This window comes from Gobius niger, assembly GCF_951799975.1.
Source record: "Gobius niger genome assembly, chromosome: 13".
Taxonomy (NCBI): Eukaryota; Metazoa; Chordata; class Actinopteri; order Gobiiformes; family Gobiidae; genus Gobius; species Gobius niger.
Genome location: NC_136864.1, coordinates 27,874,085 through 27,884,263, shown reverse-complemented (window position 1 = coordinate 27,884,263; position 10,179 = coordinate 27,874,085).

Below are 10,179 nucleotides of genomic sequence, written 5' to 3'. Positions count from 1 at the left end.
CAAAGCTTAAATTTAAATTTCTGGACGCACTTTATTTAAATTCATGTACTGCTCACGGACGTGTATTTGCATCGTCTGTGTGTGTGTGTGTGTGCGTGTGTGTGTGTGTGTGTATGTGTGTGTGTGTGTGTGTGTGTGTGTGTGTGTGTGTGTGTGTGTGAAAAGGCTTCAAAACAGGCTTAAAGGATCTATATCATGCTATTTTAGCCATTCCAAAGTTAAGTATAGGCATGTATATGATATATTGTACCTCTACCACTATGGAGCACTCATTTTTGTGATAAATATAAGTGTTTTCTGGAGGTATTTTTCAAACCCGGAAGACACAACGCTTCGATTCAGTTAACTCCGCCCCCTCTCTCCGCGCATACAACTTTACCGTAATATAAACAGTATATAAGTGAAATTGCTTCACGATGCAGTTATACAGAGTTGACATCTGCAACACAGCTTGATAAATGGCTAACACACACATGCTAATATGCTAACACACAAGCTTGGATTGACTCACCCTCTGCTCCATCACTGTTTACATTATGGGACTCGCGTTGGTTATAAAAGTTAATCCACTTTGATTCAGGCGAAGGTTCACCAAACATCCATCAGTGACAGTCACAGAAAAACAATATTTTGCTGATAGTCGCTGAATCCCGGAGAAAAAAACAGCTGAGTGGCCTCTTCCTGAAAAAGGGTTGAATATAAACTCCTCGTCCTCGTAGCCAAACGCGCTTCTTTTTCTCCGTGACATTATCGTTAGGTAAGAATAAAGAACAGCTGTGTCCAGTTATAACGAGCTCCATCTTCAGCTGCAGCACAAACATGACTGATCTGTTCAGACGCTCAGGGTTTGTTTTGGCCTCAGCTGACCTGGAAGCACCTCGGGCACATCCTTTTTGTTTTTTTAATTATTTTCTTAATTTATTTTTTCTCTTTGTTTCTCTCTTACGACAGAAATACTGAAAACGCTGTTTTACAAATTAAAATCAGGCCGTAAGCATAGAATTAAGACATTACATTACAGACGTCGAGCACTTCCGTTCCGCTGTTACGACACAACTGAACACTCAGTCGTTCACCAGGAGAGGGAGGAGCCTCAGAGAGCAGGAGGGCGGAGCCTCAGAGAGCAGGATTCAGGAGGATTACTGAGAGCTGCGTGAATGAAGCCACAAACCACTCTGAGGGTGTTTTTGATAAGGAAATAGCATAACAACATGGCTAAAAGCTCCAAAAAGTCGATTTTGCATGATATAGGACCTTTAATGTATCTACAGAAGAACAGCTACAGCATCGTAACAGTCCGGTTACATCAATAACGCGTCAGTTCGAAGTCTTCTGTTGAATATACTTTATTAAAACTGGCTCTTGTGTATTCACAAGACGATGCAAATACACGTCCGTGGGCAGTACATGAATTTAAATAAAGTGCGTCGGGTGAGGCGGCTAAAGCTAGCTTAATGATAGCTACGGGTCCCCAAGCGTTAGCATTCAATAAATATGCGACTTTTACTCCTGGAATCTCTCGTTTGAGCAGCGAAGAATTTGTAGCTCTACGTGGTGGAGCTATTTTGACCCGTTTTCCAATGTGTAAAACAAGTGACAGTGTTTTCAGCTGCTAAAAAGTTATTGCTCCTATTACATAACACGGACCGGAAGTGGTTTACTCACTTATGGAATGCGGAAGTCGTTAGCGCATAACCCCTATTATGCATCAAACTTGTTCTGACCCTGCCTGTGGTCTCATTCTCTTCTCTCCACAGACCAGCATGTTCGCCGCTCTCTATTATTGCTACATTTGAACCACTCCCCCAATAAGTTTCCAGGTATTTCAGGGCTACATTATTAAGCCGTGCCACAGATATATCATTCTAAGATGTTCACAAAGCACAGATAGGACCTTCAAACCCCATACGTCTCAGCATATCAAATCCACCCACTCACCTCCGCATAATGTGTATTTCCCTCTTGTCCCCGGGCCGGTCGCGGTGCAGAGGATCGCACGTAAACCTGCCTATCGCCGCTGTATTTGAGGACCGATTTCCCCCCCGATCCAATCACAGAAATCGCACCCGGCCCGTTCAGCCACCACGCAAACGCGCCGGCGGTGAGCGTGCGGGCGCCCTGGGTGTCAGACATGCTCCCCGACATGGCGGCCCCTCCAGCTAAAAACGCTCCCCCTATACTTCCACTTCCACCGCTGCACGAGGAGAGCAGGGGGGGGGGGGTTTGTGTTATGTTTTTGAGGCAGGAGTCCCCGGGGAAGCTCATGCTAGCGTGTAATGTGGACAGATCCGCGGCCGGGATAACAAGGACACCGCGATCAGCCGGGAGAACGGGTGCCCTTGGCGGAGGACGTGGGTCTGTGTGAGTGTGTGGGTTTGGGAGGGATGGAGGATAAACACACTTTAGCGGCAAAGAAATGAAACCGGGGAGATTTTACATGTTCTTATTTATCTGTTCATGACGGAGAATCAACGTGAGGCCTTACATGGAAGTCTTTTCTTTGAATATGTAATTTTTCCAGTGGCATTGGTCAGCTATTTTTACTGCATCCATTTTGTCGAAAACACAACAACTATGGTCTAAAGCAAGTCTGTGTTTTCACCATCGCCAAATCACCGAGGGCCCAACCACTGAAGTCAATTTTCTGCAATTGCCAATGTTTTTCCTGGATTTTTTTTTTAAAAATTTTACCTCCAGTTCGGCTTTACCCAAATCTAAAAGCTGCAAAGCAAGCAGGTGCAGTGCCTCATTTGAAAGCTGAGGCCTGCAAAACTAATAGTAGCTTTTTGTTGCGTTGTTGCCGCTCTTTTGTCCAATTTTTGAAGCGTCTTTGAAGTTTTTATTGTGGGTTTTTAAGTTAGTTTAAGTTTAAGTATTTTTGCCCTTTTTTCTCGTTACTTTCTTATCGCTCTTTAGTCACTTTTCTGTTGGATTATTGTGGCTTTTCTGGCATGTTTTAGTCATTCTTTTGTTGTGTTTACGTCGCTTTTTCCGTCACTTTGTTGTTGTGTTTCGATGCCATTTTGATGCTTTCTTTTCAAGAAGCTTTTAGGTTTGGGTAAAGCCAAAAATGTGCTTAGTTCAGGTGGGAGTTAAGAGGTTAAAAAACATATATAAACAGCAACATTTTGTATTTATATTATACTGTTTTTACACAATAACCACCAAAGCAAAAAGTGGCTCATCTTCCCCCGACTTTGGCAGGTATGTGAGCAAATTCATCTTGGGGGCCAGAGGTTCTGTGCAGGAGGGCCGGATTTGGCCCCCAGGCCTGACGTTGCCTACCCTGGTCTAAAGCAGACCAGACAGGTACGTATCAACTCGTCTAAGCTCAGGTAAGAACATATCACAGTATGTAAAAACGGTGGCCTGTTCCTTTAAGGCAGGGTTAGGCAAGTTTTCTTAACGGAGGGCCAATTTTTTTCATCGTAAAAAGACCAAGGGCCGAAGCCGCCAATTTTAGGCCAAAGTACAGCACCACACTGGAAAAATGACCATCTTAAATGAGATAAATGACTTAAAATTGCTTGAATAAAGGTTCTTTATGTTGAATTTGAGTCTGTTTGGACTAATATAAGATAAAGATACAAATGCTGATGCCAATGGAACAAGCATGAAATCCACTTTGAAATCAGACAAATGGACTTTTACTTTTAAAAAGATCTGTTTTTCACTTGAAATGATGCAATATAATCTGAATTAAGAGAATAATGACTTGTTCTATTGGTGATAAGATGTTTTATCTGATCTAAGACCAGACCAAATCTACTCCAACTGTAGATTGAATCTCTTAATTCAAGTAGGTTTCTGTCATTTCTTCCTTAGAATTATTATTATTTTTCCAGTGCACTTTCTACAAATGCCAGAGTTGTGCATAATATGACCTCATTGGGTGTATTAACAGTATTTCTCCCATTTAACCCTAAAAATGTTAAAGTACTTTCTGATTTGTGTCATAATGTTTCTCAAAATCATCTTGAGGGCCAGAGGTTCTGTGCTGGAGGGCCGGATTTGGCCCCCCGGGCCTGACGTTGCCTACCCCTGCTTTAAGGATTCTGACAGTATACGATAGCCTTCATCTCGTCTAGTATGGGTTGCGTTCACGTGATGTTGGGGCTGGGTGAGAATTCCATGACAGTAAATATGGGAACTGTCAAAATGCAGATTCAGATCCAGTAATTTCTCAGAAAGGTGTCCAAAACTGGAGACAACATCCAAAGACATTTGTGTGATGTTGGTCAGATGAAAGGACTTTCAGCCAAAAGGTGAATATAACATGGTAAATGGTCTCAACTTATATAGCGCGTTTCGCAGACACTGGAGGCAATGAGGGATGAGGGGTCGTGTCTTGCGCCTTCAGGAGCTAGGATTCGAACCCCTGACTCTCCGGTCATGAAACACAACCCGGCAGATTTTGTGAATCCAGTTCCTTCAAAACGACAATCAAGAGTTGCGTTGTCCCCTGCCCACCATCTGAGATCATGGCATCATCAGATTCTAGGACGTGAACGCAACCTATTGAATGCTGCGATCCTTTTCTTGCATTTCTCGTTCCAATCGGATGACTTTTAACAGACTTCAGATTGCAGAACCAAGATTCTTAGAGAGAGACTTTTACCCATACAGTCACTGTCTTTAATCCTTCCTCACAGGTGAAGAACCTGGGTGTGATCTTTGACTCTGAGCTGGCGTTTATTCCACACATTAAGAATATCACAAAGATCGTTTTTTACCATCTAAAGAACATAGCCAGAGTCCGCCCCATTCTCTCTCGGGCCAACACGGAGACGCTCATGCATGCTTTTATCACCAGTCGTATCGACTACTGTAATGCCCTGCTCTCTGGTCTCCCCAAAAAGAGGATCTCAGGTCTACAACTTTTACAAAGTTCAGCAGCTCGTGTCCTGACGAAGACCAGGAGGCGGGACCACATTACACCGGTTTTAGAATCACTGCATTGGCTCCCCGTGTGTTTCAGGATCGATTTTAAAGTTCTTTTAACGGTTTTTAAATGTCTTAATGGTCTTGGTCCTTCTTATCTTTCAGAACTGCTTTTACCTTACGAACCTTCACGGCCCCTTCGCTCCTCCGGCAGGGGCCTCCTAGTTATTCCTAAAGTCAACAAAAAGACTCATGGTGAGGCGTCTTTCCAATATTACGGCCCTCGCCTCTGGAACCACCTGAGGAGGAGCTCAGGGCTGCAGGCTCAATACCCACCTTTTTATCTTAGCCTTTAACTGACTAATCTATTTATTTAATCCTAATATATAAAGTATATATATGGGAGGTTGTCCCAGGTGTATTGTTTAAATGTTGTAATCTGTAAAGCACTTTGTGATACCTTTCGGTATAAAAAGCGCTTTATAAATAAAGTTTGATTGATTGATTCTACCTTTGGTTTCAGGAAGCCAGTGACAAAACTCCCATTATCTGAGCCATAACCTCATCGTCCATCAACTAAATGAGGAGCTTTAAGGACAATCGTCATCCATATCTTTGTGCAATGTCCTTGAGTTTGTATAGATACGGAGCTGCTGAATTTACATAACAAAATGTTATCTATCTATCTGGGAAGGGATCCTATGTGGATAAAAGCACTTTGTGACTTTTATCCATCAGACACATGCACAAAACTTGCCGGAATGAATCCTAAAAGAGCCTACTTTTCTGCATGTTTATTCCCTCTCTCTCTAAACATTCCAGTGCTGATGTTTCCAGTGCGTGGACTCAACAAGGTCAGACGTGAGATTGTGCTAATATTCCCTGATGAACCTCGCTAATCTGCTCAAATCGTGATCCTCGTTTTATCCGATTTTTGCTAAAGAAGTCATCCATAAACTTGCTCTGGTGCCTGTCAAACATTATTTATTCTCGCTTATTTCCAAGGCCGCGGCAACCGCAGCGCACGCATGGCCGAGGAAGCGCAAGGACACGTTTTGGGTTTGGAAAGGAGGGAGGGGGGCATTTTGACAAACCATGCTGTTAAAGATATAATAGGAGCATAATCACCGCCCCGGGCCCCCATTCTTCAGGATAATGGGCTGCTTTTTCAAGGGGGGGCGGCTTATGTCTGCGCACGCCGCCTCTTTCACACATACAGAGGGTTTTTTTAAATGCCGTGGCCTTTATTTAGTCATAGATGGCGTTTGTATTGCCTGTCCTGAGCTTTGTTTTAATTTCACATCAGATTTAGTGCCGTTTGTTTGGTTCAAACGTCCATTTTGTGTCCCTGGGCAATCACACTTTACCTACACTGCACAATGTTTACCCAAGCAAGTGTACTGTTACTTTGAAATCATTTTACTCGGTGGCAGGGCTCCGGGGGTGGATGAGATTCGTCCTGAGTACCTTAAGTCTCTGGATGTTGTAGGACTGTCTTGGCTGACACGTCTCTGCAGCATTGCGTGGCGGTCGGGGACAGTGCCCCTGGAGTGGCAGACTGGGGTGGTGGTCCCTCTCTTTAATAAGGGGGATCGGAGGGTGTGCTCTGACTTTAGAGGGATCACATTCCTCAGCCTCCCTGGTAAGGTCTACTCCAGGGTGGTGGAGACGACCCGGCCGATAGTCCAACCTTGGATTCAGGAGGAACAATGCGGTTTTCGTCCTGGTCGTGGCACACTGGACCAGCTCTATACCCTTTATCGGGTGCTCGAGGGTTCATGTGCGTTCGCCCAACCAGTCCACATTCAGATTCAGATTAATTTATTGGCCATTTGCAGTTTGAAAAACCACATTGGAAAAAACATGTGTTTTGTGGATCTGGGGAAAGCGTTGGATCGTTCTCCGGGAGTATAGGGTCCTCTGGGGCCTCTGCTAAGGGCTGTCCGTTCCCTGTATGACGCAGCAGGAGTTCGCATTGCCGGCAGTAAGTCAGACCTGTTCCCGGTGCGTGTTGGTCTCCGTCAGGGCTACCCTTTGTCACCGGTTCTGTTCATTACCTTTATGGACAGAATTTCTAGGTGCAGCCAGGGGACGGGGGGTGTCCGGTGTAGGGGCCTCAGGAGCTCATCTAATATTAGTTTTCTCCGCAGAGTGGCTGGACTCAGAGACTCTTAGAGATAGGATGAGGAGCTCAGTCACCCGGGAGGAGCAAGTCTGGGAATCTCTGCTCAGACTGATGCCTCCACGACCCAGGCCCGGATAAAGTGGAAGAAAATGGATGGATAGAAAAAAGTGAAGTGCTGAATAACTGTGTACAATTTTGCTTTATGTTTTGACCTAATTCAGTTAACCAAAGTCTAAGCAGATTATTTTTCTTCATTCTCACTGGAATCTACTTAGATTATTGTTGATTCATTTGGCAGAGAACGCCTAAAAAACTGATGATAAGTTTTGATCCTAACATAAAGACATTTTAATGTTTATTGTAAACTAAATAAATAATTCATCAGGGAGCACAAAAACAATCACGAACTTTTAACTCTTTCAAACACTTAATCGCAGTGAGCAGAGCAACCAAAACATTCACATAAGTAAGAGAAGTAAAATGTTATTACTAAAGTAAAAGTATGCTTAAGGTTAAGATGTACTGTATTGATCCCGTAGGAAAATTTGTGTTTCTGCCTTCAGACTAATCAAGAGCCATTTCTTCCAAATGTTAATTTGCCTGAGAGAATGTGACTGATTTAAGGGACCGTGTATAGAGACATTAATCTCATAGGGATATGTGCACTGCACCAGACACCAGTAAAACTAGACAGTTGTCAGGGTTAAAAACATGAAATCTTCGCCCTTTTAATCCTCATTACTGGATTTCCACAAGGTTGTGCTCTAGGCCCAGTACTCTTCACTCCTTTTCACTCTGTGCTGTCCTGTCCCACTCAGGCCAAAACATTTTTTGTCGATGAACTGTGTTGGGGCTTATTAAAAAACAGGATGAAACAATAAACCTACTTGCTTTTATTAATAACCTTTATAAGACTTCAAAAGAGAGACCAGCAGTGTTCACTATACCTTACTACACTGGTAATAGCATCCATGGAGATGATTACAAAGGGGTTTTGTTCATTTATGTTTCGTATGAGACAACTATGTACAATGAATAAATATAATACACAGACACAAATGATTCATATAAATCTCTTTCAAGCACTGTTTTATTGGTCATTATTATACAGCAACACTATTTCAAGTCTACAAGTTTTCTCACGGATCTACTTAAGGAAACACAGGACATGGGGAGGACAATGGACAATGAGACGAAGGAAACGCAAAGCAACAAAGGTGGAGTTAGATTGTTGAACAACTTTTCTAGAATCTGCTGGTGTCTCACTCTCCGAAGGAAGCAGGGACCAGTATTTTTGTATCAACGACAAGGTATTTTAATTGGAATTATCCAAAAAACAGAATAAAAATGTGTTGAATATGATTGTTTCTCAGTAGCAAGGCCCAGGATTTCAACATTAGTTCCACATTCCTTAATAATAAACTAATTGAGTTATCTTTCGTGCTCACGAGTAGTGTCCCTTACCAAAAAGTAGTATATTTAAGTGTACTTCAAGTAAACTAAAAATAAGTGAGTGTACTTCCAGTTTACTTTTTGTGTACTTATCGGAGACATACTTAAAATGAATGTTGTACTTATAGGTCTTGTTTGTCTACATATATTTAGCTTATACTTACAGCTTATACTTCTGACCATTATACGCAACTTAGCATAGAAAGGTGTACTTGAAACTTGGGTAAACGTACTTCACTACTTAATCACATGTACTTGAAGTATACTACTTTTTGGATAGGGGTAGTTGAACTCTCTCTCTTGCTTACTTGTTTGTTTATGTTTATTTTCATGACCTTCAACACAAATCTCATGGACGAGTTGCGACCCGAATATGAACTGAAACAGTTTTATATACAATTCTGGAATTTCCCGCAAATTATTGTTGAATCGAGCCGATAAAGAATCAAAACAACTCAGTAGCAGTGCCAATAACCGACACGTGAAATGTTTTTGTAGTTTCTTCAGCCATTCCCCACCAGTCGAGGCTACTTCTATGGAATCTTGTGGCGTCATCTGGAACCTAGCATTTGCAGAGTATCAGTGAGATGTGTTTTGCAGTGATCCTTGTTTTTGGTCAAATGTCTCAAAAGAGAAAAAGAAAAGAAAAAAAAACTGACAGCAGATACAAAAGGAGGGTTTAAAAGCTGCCTCTGAGCTCAAATACAATCGTACAATCTTACAGCAATGACTTTACATCAACAACATAATAGATTTTTTTACAAATACCTTACCGTAAACAGGAATAGATAGACATTTTTTGTACATTACATAATAAAATAATGTGCTTTTTTTCTTCCCCCCCCTTTACGAAGACATCCCGAACCGAAACCCCACCCGAGACCTGTGTGCTTCCCTCCATCAAGTGCTAACAATCATATATTTAACATTTTTCTCAGGAGAATATGCAAGCGTGGTGCGGCGACATGGGGCCACATTAATTGGCTGTTTTTTTTTTCGAATCGTAAAAAAACGGTGTTCGTAATTGCGTGTGCCCCGTTTCCCCCCCCCCCGCCCAGCCCAGGGCAAAATGTAATTAAAAGCTCGGGAGTATGTAGTCACCGGAATCGTTTTCTCATTACGGAGCCAGCCTCTGTGCAAAGTGCCATATTAGCCGCCATTAAACGGCTAATTTAGTCATGTTTAATTGTGCTGACGACGGCGGCGGGCGGCGACGGGCGGCTTTCGCTTTCGCCCGGCCCGCACAAATGTTTTTGAGAAGAGGTCTCCGTGGCTCCGCCGGGGAGAAAAAAAGTGCTGTTTTAGTTCTTTCACATTGCTCTGGTAAATATGCAGTTTTGGGAATTGTTTTTTTTTTTCCTTTGCAGCAGGTCCGTCCCACTCAGATGTCCAACATGTTGCTCGTGTGTCAACTTATCCACCTTTTGATGAAGCCAGGGGGCGGGACTGGCCATATGTCCATTCTGGAGGAGCGCAGAAGGGCCAGACCGGCTCTAGGGCCCCTCACTTTACCTCACCCTCACCCCCCGGGCGTAACCGAGCCAAATCTAAAAGCTTAACCTCTTAAACTCCCGCCTGAACCGAGAGGATCTTTTTCCTCACGTCATCAGATTTTTCAACATTTTTTTGTTGGGTATTCAACTCATTTTTGTAACTTTTTTGGTCATTTTTTGTCACATTTTTGTCATTTTTTTGTCACATTTTTGTCATTTTTTGTCACA